Consider the following 11,745-nt stretch of genomic DNA (forward strand, 5'->3'; position numbering starts at 1 on the left):
CTACAAGCATAAATACAGATGTGCACCCTGAATTCACTCATTCATTGTAAAATCTGCAGTACTAAGGCCTTGTTGTAGCAATTAATTTTGTGGGGAGAAGACAAAGAGGTAACTTGATGACAGAGCCTAGAGGAGAATTAGAACATGCTACATTGTGGACTTGGATTTGGTAGGTGAAAAAACGGAGGCTCAGAGAGTAAAAGAGAGGTTTTGAAGTCATGAAGAAGGTCCTGCTCAATACATCAAGAAGATAACTTAAGATGGTGAGCCTTCACTTTGGTGTGTGATGGTTATTTGTGAATATATCCAGAAAAACTCAAAATGTGGTTCCTGAGCCAAGAGCATCAGGAGTGTCCTTGATTATTAGTGTGTGTTCCCAGGCCTGATTCCCCTGAGATCCAGATTCAGTGAGTCCAAAGGATATTCTCTTGTCATATATCATCTTGCAAAGTTATGATGTAGGTATTCCTATATGCTTCCTTTCATGCTCATCTTTTGTATCCAACATCTGTATTCTGAGTCTCTCTCTCTCTCTTTCTCTCTTTTTTAAAGATTTATTTATTTATTTGAAAGCCAGAGTTACACAGAGAGAGGAGAGGCAGATAGAGAGAGAGGTCTTCCATCTGCTGGTTCACTCCCCAGATGGCTGCAATGGCCGGAGCTGCGCCGATCCAAAGCCAGGAACCAGGAACTTCTTCTCTCATGTGGGTGCAGTGTCCCAGGGACTTGGACCATCTTCTACTGCTTTCCCAGGCCATAGCAGAGAGCTGGATCAGAAGTGGAGCAGCTGGGACTCGAACCAATGCCCATAAGGGATGCTGGCACCACAGGCTTTATCCGCTACGCCACAGCACTGGCCTCCTGAATCTCTTTCGTGTAGAATGTTTCCTTCCTCAAAAGTGTTATGACTGATGTCTTGAGAGGAAAAGCAGAGTAATTAATCTGCAGGACTCCAAACGTTGTCCCCGGAATGGCAGAGTAGCATCACCTTGTTAGAAATACAAATTCTTGGTGGTAGAGCATTTGACTGCAGAAATACAAATTCTCGGGCCTTGCCTCAGGCCTAATGAATCAGAAATAGGGGGAGAGGCCCAGCAATTGGTGATTCAGATGAACCTTCAAGTTTAGAAACTAGTGGTTTAGAGAAGTGTTTCATGATTGAAAACACTTTCAGCCCTGGGATATGATAGGGCAGGTTAAGTCACACACCATAAAAGGAGAGAGTACAATGTCACTGTGAATGGCATGTCCTGGGAAATTATTAAATCTGGGAAAGTCTGTTATTTGAAAAACAAAAGGCAGAGTTCTGAATTGTCAGAGAGAGATTGCAGTGGTTCCCTTCTGAATAAGTGTGCTTCCAAGGTAATGCAGTACATTTCTTTACCCCAAGCACGTAAAAAGTGGGGGACTACAGTCAGGTTGTGTATGAACCTCCTCCTGATAGGGAGGAAGTAGGCAAGCTGATTAGGTAGGAATAGTCAAGTGGCATTTCTCCCAGACCTGCATTGTAATTCTGCCCCCTTACCCATCAATCTAGTACACTTGGTTTCCCTTAATGCACATCTGTCTCATCCAAGAGCAGGAAGGAGGAAACGCTATAATGGCTACATGGAGATTAAACTGCATGTGGAAAACTGGGAAGCCTCCAGAAAGCCTCAAGCACACGAAAATCCGCCCTGATTGTATATTCAATCAGGGAACCACTCCCTGTCTCATAAAAGAGACTGATGGTGTTGGAAGGGCCCTTCATTTCCCTTTTGGCCTCTGGATCATGCTTATGGATCCTCCTCTGACCTTTTTCCACTCTCTGTACTCATAGGCAACTCTCTGGCCCACTCATGATGGGTATATCTTCATGTGGAGTGGCCTATGCTCACATGTGAGTGTATATTCACTATCTCAACTCTCTCTGCTTTAAATAAATCCTGCTCTCATTTGTGCACTGTGTTTATACCTCTGCTTTGAATTCTTATCTCTGTGGAGACAGCAACCTAGAATAAAGGCTAAGATACATAAGCCCATAACACTCCCAAGGGACCAGGAGGGAGAACCAGCCTAGTTCTTTTTTTATTTTTTATTTATTTTTTTTGACAGGCAGAGTGGACAGTGAGAGAGACAGAGAGAAAGGTCTTCCTTTGCCGTTGGTTCATCCTCCAATGGCTGCCGCGGCCAGCACGCTGCGGCCGGCGCACCGCACTGATCCGATGGCAGGAGCCAGGTACTTATCCTGGTCTCCCATGGGGTGCAGGGCCCAAGGACTTGGGCCATCCTCTACTGCACTCCCTGGCCACAGCAGAGAGCTGGCCTGGAAGAGGGGCAACCGGGACAGAATTCGGCACCCCGACCAGGACTAGAACCCGGTGTGCCGGCGCCGCAAGGCGGAAGATTAGCCTAGTAAGCCGCGGCGCCGGCCCAGTCTAGTTCTACTTTTACCTGCCAAGACCGCCTAAGAGTATTCTTACCTGGCCCAATATCCACTGGAGCTGCAAGGGGCAAACTGCACTCCATGAAGATCCGATGTTGGCTTCCTGGGTTAAAATTTGCAGCTGTGTAGGGGCTGCAGAACAGGTACTGCAGTCTTCAGCTCTTTTTGTTGGCTCTCTGCTTCCCACATCATTTCCCCTCTCAGAAATTTTCATCTCTTAATTTTTGTTGGGGGTCAGGGGAGGAAAGTCTGTCTTCTGTAGCTTCTTCTTGCTGTGTCAGAGTGTTGTCCCTGCCTAGCCACAGAATGGAAATCCCTTATTTTTAATATAGCAATTCAGTTCAAGGAGCTAGAGGTTTGTCAACAGTCATTGGCAATGGCTGGAATCCTTGCACGAATATAATTTTTAAATGAAACTCGAATTCTGGAAGAGACAAATTTGAGAATTAGGATGAATATACATGGGCCAAAAAGGAGCAATAAAGAACCATATCTTCATTAGGCGTTCTAGTAGCACCTGATGGGGTCTTTCCATTTAGGTTACAGTTCCTCAGAGGGGGATCCTTCTCCCCAAGGGTTTTTTTTTTTTTTAAAACAATGCTCTTTCTCCTGGAGAGATTGGCTGTTCGTGATGTTTGGAATCTGGCACCAAGAGAAACTTGTTGTCATATTCTTTTAGGGCCTTCTGCACCTGACCTAAATTGATAATGTTGTCAGAGATGAAGAAGGCTTTCCATAAATACATATTGCAAGGGGTAAGCTGTCAGGTAGCTTAGGGTGCCATTCTCTTCCTAAGGAGGGCAATAGGTAATAGATTGTTATATAGTCTGGGGTATTAGAACTATTTCCAAAACCTCCTAAGTGGCAGCTTTCTTTGCTGCTCTGTTAAGTGCGTTTCCAGGCACTTTAGCAAGTGGTTTATCAATGAATGGCATTTTCCAACTTTTTAAGGAGGCAACCTAGGGGTGAGTCCATGTGAGTGGATTTTTGAGTTAACCATAGCTGAAAAAGCCCCCTTGTGACCTAAGAAGAGAGTGAATTGGGTCGAACCTGGCGTCCTAGGGTCTTGACCATGTCCCTCAGCTTCCGGGGAATCCCTGGGGGCCCCCTTGTGGATCAGTTCAGGCCTGGCATCCCAGATCACAAATACAATCCGTGATGCCTGCGTATTCATAGGCCCCTTCATGGTGCGTGTACGTGGTGGGTGTATGGGATTGATCATGAGATTTTCAGGACTCAACTTTAATACCTTAGTAAGGTAGCAATCAGCTTAGCTCCCCAGGTTCTGCCAGTAGCAGACTGATATGATGTTTCTGAGAGCCACCAATTAAAGAAAGGTTTAGAAGGCATACAATAAAGAGAGTTTAGCCATAGGAACAAGGAGATCTTCTGGGCAAAGAAACCAAAACCCTCAAGCACAAGGGAGGGGACAGTGAGGAGAAGCTCACCAACTGATGTCTGGGTGGGATTCCAACTCCTGTTTCAGGCTCTTGGCTGACTCACCACTTTGCAAGGTGATCCCCAGTATACAGCCAGCTCAACATGTGGCTGTGGGTCCAGTGAGGTAGGCTGTAGGGCCTCTGGAGCCGGGCCCCATCGCTAGTGCTGTGACCAAAGCCAAGAGGGAAAGTGCTCTTCCTCAAGAGGAGTTGCCTTCACCGTCACCATTGCCCCCTTCTGCCCCATAACTCCAGACCTCAAAACATCTGACAATTTCAACAAGTGCTTTGAAGTGGTCCATATTAACTTTTGTACTTGTTATGCTTTTTTATTCTTTGGGGATCAGTTGGAATCTTTTTTCTACTGACAGCTGTTTTCGTAAGCCCACCAGCACAGTTATTTATCTATCTTGCCAGGATCAACCTCTGTCCTTAGTAAATCTACACACATTTTCCTTGTAGAAAACTTCACTTTGTGATCTTAGACTATTTCATTTTTTGTACCCCTGCTGTCTGGGCTGCTCTCCATGTTGGAGTACCTACTCCTTCTCAGCCCTTTATTATTAAACACCTGAAATGCTATATCTAGCCTTTGATTCATGAGAATCTGGGGTCCCATGGCTAGTTTCTGAAGCAGCACCTTTAGGGTGTATGAGTGTGAATGTGTGTGTGTGTGTGTGTGTGTGTGTGTATAAAAGGACATAGAATTACCTGTAGCTGAGAGTCTTTTGGTAAGCTGTGGAGAGAAAAGGCATGGCTCCGCGTGAGTGCAGTTGTGTTCAAGCACTGGCTTAAACCCTGACATTAGGAGCGATCTGGCATTCCAAGGTCTCCTTCTTGTAACCCATGTTAGGGGTTTCCTGTAGATCTACCTCGCAGCCCTTGCCAGGCTCCCCATAGGTTGATCTAGATCTGAGATCTCCGGATCTCATATTTAACTGCTCAGGGTTTTTTTTTTTTTTTTTTTTTTTTTTTTTTTTTTTTTTTTTTTTTTTCCCCACCACACCTAGGGCTGCTGAGCTCTAGGGGGCACTCTACAGTAAATACGGCTTTTGGACCACAGGGGCTTCCAACATGCCTACAGGTCAACTTGAGGTAAGGAAACATTAAATTATGTCCAGGTGTTCTTAAATCCCAAAGCTTCACTGTATTTGGGGTCTGGGTTGTACCCCCAGGGCAATAACCCACATCCAAGCATCCTCAGGTGGTGGGGTTATAACTTGTGCTCAAGGTTCACTGGAACCTCAAAACTGCCCCACAAGTGGGGATGTGGAGTTGGTCATCAGAGATACCAAACCCCAGCTGAACAGCACCAACCTGACCCATAAGCCAAGAACCGGCAGTAAGGTACACCTACATGTGCCTCTGTGGTCGCAGACTGCAGTCATTCCAGAGAGGAGCAACCTGCACCAACTGCGGAGCCAATAGCCACAGGGCCCCTGGCACATCTACTGCACTAGTCACATGGCCCTGTGCAGACAGCAAGCAAGCCATGGAAGTTTGAGCCTGCTGACGAGGCAAAGGCGGTGGCAGTGTGCGCACCTCAAACATGTCTGCACATCAAGCGGACTATTTCATGCCCAATGGGTGAGTTGTAGTGAATGTGCAGGTTTTGCTGAAACAGGAAGACAGGTTCTGCAGTCCAGTCAACTCTAAAAGCTGGATACTGGATGTTAGGACCGGCCTATGGAAACCAGATCCATGAAAGCAAGACCAGAACTTCCGACTTCCTGGGAATCCTTACAGCCCTAGGAACCAGTTCCGTAAACTCCAGCCCAGAACTTCCGGGTGCTCAAACTTTTTCCTCCATCCCCCCCTCTCAACTACCCCCTCCCCTCGTCTCCCCTCCCCTCCCCTCCTCTCCCAGGAACACCAGCCGGAAGGAGCCATTGGAGAAACTTGTACTGAGGGCAGGAAGAGAAAATATTTAGATCGACCACGTGGGGTTCCGCCCTTGGGGCTCCACCCTAGGAGAAAGCGCTAATCCGCCCTTGGGAAGCCAAAAAATGCCAGCTCCAGGAAAGCACGCCGCCAGGTGTGCTGAGGGCTGGGCGCCCTTGTACTTTGCCTGTGGCTAATTGTGTGTAACTATGCCCATGCACTTTCCCTGCCCGCAAGGAGGTGCTGGAACCGATTAGAAGCCCGCGCTAGCTGCAAGGAGACACGAAATTGGTAAGCATGGTATTAATGGAGTCAGAGATAGATGTGGAGGAGAACAGAAAAAGGAGCTGTAGTGTTACTTTTATCATGTGGATAAAGACAATATTTGGAGTCTGTTTTACAAGCATATTAGGGGCAGGAAAAATGATATAGATTTGTCTTTAAAAAAAAATATGGGCCAGTGCTGTGGCGTAGCGGGTAAAGCCGCCACCTACAGCGCCAGCATCCCATATGAGTACTGATTCAGGTCCCGGCTGCTCCCCTTCTGATCCAGCTCTCTGCTGTGGCCTGGGAAAGCAGGAGAAGATGGCCCAAGTCCTTGGACCCCTACACCTGCGTGGGAGACCTGGAAGAAGCTCCTGGCTCCTGGCTTCGGATAGGCCCAGCTCCGGCTGTTGTGGCCATTTGGCAAGTGAACCAGCGGATGGAAGACCTCTCTCTCTCTCTCTCTCTTTAACTCTGCCTTTGAGAGAGAGAGAGAGAGACACCGACCTTCCATCTGCTGGTTCACTCCTCAAATGGCCTCCAGGTACTTCCGTAGTGCACGTGGGAGACCTGGATTGGGTTTTTGGCTCCTGGCTTTGGACTGGCCAACCCCTGGATGCTGTGGGCATTTAGAAAGTGCATCAGGATGAGAGTGCATTCTGTCCCACTCTCTCTGACCTTCAAAGAAGATAAATGCAATATTTAAAAACACCAAAATAAAATTACCACAGGATCCACTAATCTCACTTTTGGGTATATATGAAAAGGAATTGAAATTACCATATCGAAGAGATGCCTGCATGCCATTGTTTATTGCAGCACTATTTACAGTAGCCAAGATATCAGATCAACCAAGGTGTCCATTGATGGACCAGTGGATAAAGAAATTGTGGTACAGATTATACAATAAGATAATACTCATCCATAAAAAATATGAAACCCTATCAGTTTTAAGAAAATTGATGTGTAAACAGAAGACTTTATTTTTTTAAGATTAATTTATTTATTTGAAAGGCAGTTACAGAGAGAAGGAGAGACACAGAGAGATCTTTATGCTGATTCACTCCCCAAATGGCTGCAACAACTGGAGCTAGACCACGTGGAAGCCAGGAACCTGGAACTCCATCCGGACCTCCCATGAAAATGGTAAGGGCCCAAGCACTTGGGCCAGTTTTCGCTGCTTTCCAGGTACATTGGCAGGGGGCTAGATAGGAACCAGAGCAGCTAGGACTCAAACCATCACTCATGGGATGCTGACTGTGCAAGCGGCAGCTAAAACTGCTATGTCAACAATGCCAGCCCTGGAAGACATTTTTTAAAAGACTTATTTATTTATTTGAGAGGCAGTATTACAGACAGAGGGAGAAAGGTCTTCCATCTACTGGTTCACTCCCTAAATGGCCTCAGTGGCTGGAGCTGTGACGATCTGAAGCCAGGAGCCAGGAGCTTCTTCCAGGTCTCCCACCTGGGTGCAGGGGCCCAAACACTCAGGCCATCTTCCACTGCCTTCCCAGGCCATCAGCAGAGAGCTGGATTGGAAGAGGAGCAGCTGGTTCTAGAATCGGTGCCCATATGCGTTGCTGGCACCACAGGCAGAGGATTAACCACAGCACTGGCCCCAGGAAGACTTTAAGTGAAATATAACAGACACAGGAAGACAAATGCTACATATTCTTTTTTATTATAGGGAAGCTTCAAAAGTTTATGTCCAAGTGGAAGAGAGTAAAATTGTGATTACTAGAAGCTAAGAGTGAGAGGTGAGTGGGAGGATAGAGAGAGGTTGGAAAGGGGTACCAAAATACAGTTAGATTGGAGTATTAAGTTCCAGTGTTCTTTGCACAGAAGGGTGACTATATGGTAACCTGTATTATCTTTGAGAAGAACTGGATGACAGGAGCTCAAAGACTCCATATGTGAAATAATGATAAGGAGACAGAAATGTTAATTACCCTGATTGAATCACTGCACATTTTATTTATATATGTTTATATATTTTCATTTTATTTATATATATATATATATATATAAAATCACTGCACATTTATATGTGTGTGTGTGTGTGTGTGTTGAAATACCGCACTGTGACACTTTGGGCTGTGGTTACTCAGTGCCATCTTGCATGCAAGTGAGTCAGGGAGTGATAGAAAGCAAGAGTGAGAGTGAGAGATTCTTCACCCAGGAATAGGCCTCTTTCTGAATTGCTCCTGAGATACTGCTGCCCTTTACTGTTCTGTCCACGGCTCTGGGGAAATGCTTCTTTTACAGGACCCAATGTCTTGTTTTCTCAAGCGAATGTTCTTTTCTTTGTCAGTGTGTTAGTTTTGCTGGTGCAGAAATAAAGATCAACCAAATGAGAACAAGCCAAGTCAATGTATTCAGAGCTTGCTATAGCAAGGGGTCAGCCTTTGTCACTTGTGTTTTGACAGAAACTCAAAGGCAGCTGAGGAATAGGGAGGTTTTATGGTGGAAAAAGGGAAGGCTTTAGGAAAGCCTTGATTGGGGCCCATTGACCTAGGGAAGCTATAGGTGGGCTGATTAGAAGGGTGACAGTCTATAGGGTTTGTTAGAGGAGCGTATTTGGTTTGCTCTGTTTGATCTGAAGGTGGAAGATGGAACAACTAGGGAAGCTGTCATTATTAATCAAGTCCTGACTATTTGGGTCCAATTGTTACAGAATTTATTGCTTAACTTCTTGGATTGTTACTACAGATAGCAATATGGTTCCCTGGAAGCCTGATTTTTAGCAGGCCACTATCCTGGGTTGTTTATTACAGAATATCTGATTGGTTTCCTGGGAAGGTTGTGGATCACAGTTCTAATTTTGTACAAAGATTATTTTGTAAAAAACCATTTATTTATTTATTTGAAAGTCAGAGTTAAAGAGAGAGAGAGAGAGAGCGCGTGTATCTTTCATTTGCTGGTTCACTCCCCAGATGGTATTAATGGCCAGGCCTGGGCCAGCCCGAAGCCAGGAGCCAGAGGCTTCTTCTGAGTCCCTCACATGGGTGGCAGGGGCCCGAACACTTGGGCTATCATCCGTTGCTTTTTCCAGCCATTAGCAGGGAGCTGGATCAGAAGTGGGGGGGCTGGGACACAAACTGGTGCCCACATGGGATGCCGGCATTGCAGGCTGTGGCTTTACTTGCTAGCCACTTTACTTGCTAGCTCCTTTTTTTTTTTTTTACTTACAATGGGGTTAGATCCCAATAAACCCATCACAAATTGAAATTGAAAGTGCATTTAATACACTTAACGTAGCAAATATTATAGCTTAGCATAGCTTACCTTAAATGTGATCAGAACACTTGTACTAGCCTACAGTTGGGCACAATCATCTAACACAAAACCTATTTTCTAAAAATGTGTGAAATATTGAGTATAATGAGTTGAATACTGAACTGAAATTGAAAACCAGAATGATTGAGTGGGTATACTTTCACACCATTATAAAGTCAAAAAAATATAAGTCAAGTCATCGTAAGTTGCAGACAGTCTGTATATGGTCTGGCCATTGTGCATTGGAAGCCAAGAAGTGAAAGAAAGAAAGACAAAGGAAGAAAGGTTGACTCCAGTAACTAAGAGAGGCCCAACCAGTTTGGCAGGGGAATGTGGCCCATTTTATGTCATTCATCCAATACTGCTGTTTTCCTTTGTAGTTAAGATATTTATGCATATTCACTCATTCACTCATATTTATGCATAATATGTTCTTGGAACAGTAAAGAACAAAATGCACATGGCTCCTACCGTGAGAAACCTTGGTCTCATAGCAGTGTTGAATATTTGCTAAATATCATTTATGCAAATAAATTCCCAACTATAAACTGTGATCATTTTTATCATTTACAAAAGTACAGAATGTTAAGAGAGATGCTAACAGGGAACTCTCCCTAGAAGATTCTCTGGGAAACTCAAGATTTAGAAGTTGAGACTTGAACAGTGAGAAGCCAGTCTGGGAAAGTGGTTTAAAGAAGGAAGAAAGCATCACAGGGAGAAAGAAAAACATGCACGAAACCCTGAGGTGGGAAGGCACACGGCCTGTTAAAGATAATAAAAGGCCAGCATTCCTGGGAACGAACAGAGTGAGATGCGAATGTGGAGATAGGCACTAAATGCTGCTGCCAGAAGCTTCCTCTTCCACTGCTTTGAAACGCCTTTCCTTAAAGATATGTAATGGCGACTTGTCAAGGGAAACACAAACACAGAGACGCTGCGGGTACCGTCTTGATCCTGCCACTGAGATCCAGTAAAAAGGAACAGTGAACACCACGAAATCAGCATGAAAGCCAGGCAGGCCTCGGCTCCAAACTGGTCATTGGAATTTTGAGGTGGAGGTCACCGCGACATTTGCAAAGACGTTTCCCTTGAGTTGTTGGGGAAGGCCTGGAGATTTAGAGGAGTGGTGGGACAACGATGACGCGTGAGCACCAGGTTCCAAGCGCTTAGTCGTGAAAAGGAGAACACAGGGGTGACAAGGTCAAGCCAAGAACTTGAGGAGGCAGAAGCTTCAGCTGTGTGTGCTGAGAGCAAGGGGACATGGTGGCGTTGGACGGACCGCGCACAGCCACTTGTGAACCCAGGGCCAGGGCGCTACCTGCCTGCGCGCACTAGATGACAGAAGCGGGGCCCTTTCGGCTCGCTTCTCGGTCCTATAAGGTGCTGCTTTAAGTACAGTCTCATTTAGTTGGAGCTGCAGGGCAGTGAGGGAGAGGAGGGTAGAAGAAAAAAAAAAGATATTTAATGGCTTCTCCATCCCTGATGCCTCACTTCTAACTTCAAACATTCCCTTCCAGGCTGCTCCCAGATTACCTAGAACCTTCTGATGTTCCTCTTCTATTCTGGGAAGAATATAACCCTACCATTCAACCCAGCCATCCCACTCCTTGGAATTTACCCAAAGGAAATTAAATTGGCAAATAAAAGAGCTGTCTGCACCTCAATGTTTATTGCAGCTCAATTCACAATAGCTAAGACCTGGAATCAACCCAAATGCCAATCAACAGTAGACTGGATAAAGAAATTATGGGATCTGTACTCTATAGAATACTATACAGCAGTAAAAAAAAAAAGAAATCCGGTCATTTGCAACAAAATGGAGGAATCTGGAACACATCATGCTGAGTGAAATAAGCCAGTCCCAAAGGGACAAATATCATATATTTCTCCCTGATCTGTGACAACTAACTGAGCAACTAAAAGGCGACCTGTAGAAGTGAAATGGATACGATAAGAAACAGTGACTTGATCAGCCCTTGTCCTGACTGTCGAGGAACAGCTTACTACTTTATTCCCTTTAGTATTTTTTTTGTTTTGTTTTGTTTTACTTAGTACCATTGGTTTAACTCTTTAATTAACACACAATTATTCTTAGGTGTTTAAATTTAACTGAAAAGTGATCTCTGTTAAATATAAGAGTTGGAATAAGAGAGGGAGGAGATGTACAGTTCAGCACATGCTCACTCAGACTTACCCCTAATGGTAGAGTTAGAAACATGCCAGGGGATTCCAATAGAATCCCATCAAGGTGGCATGTACCAATGCCATCTCACTAGTCAAACTGATCAGTTTCAGTTCATAATTGATCATAATAATAGGATTAAACGTCAAAGGGATCGCATGAACAAGACTAGAGTCAGCTAATAATAACTGATAGAATTAAAAAGGAGAGAACAATCCAACATGGGAAGCGGGATACACAGCAGACTCATAGAATGGCAGATGTCCTAATCAGCACTG

This window comes from Oryctolagus cuniculus, chromosome X, assembly GCF_051225735.1.
Source record: "Oryctolagus cuniculus isolate XC-2025 breed Fujian yellow rabbit chromosome X, ASM5122573v1, whole genome shotgun sequence".
NCBI classification, from domain to species: Eukaryota; Metazoa; Chordata; class Mammalia; order Lagomorpha; family Leporidae; genus Oryctolagus; species Oryctolagus cuniculus.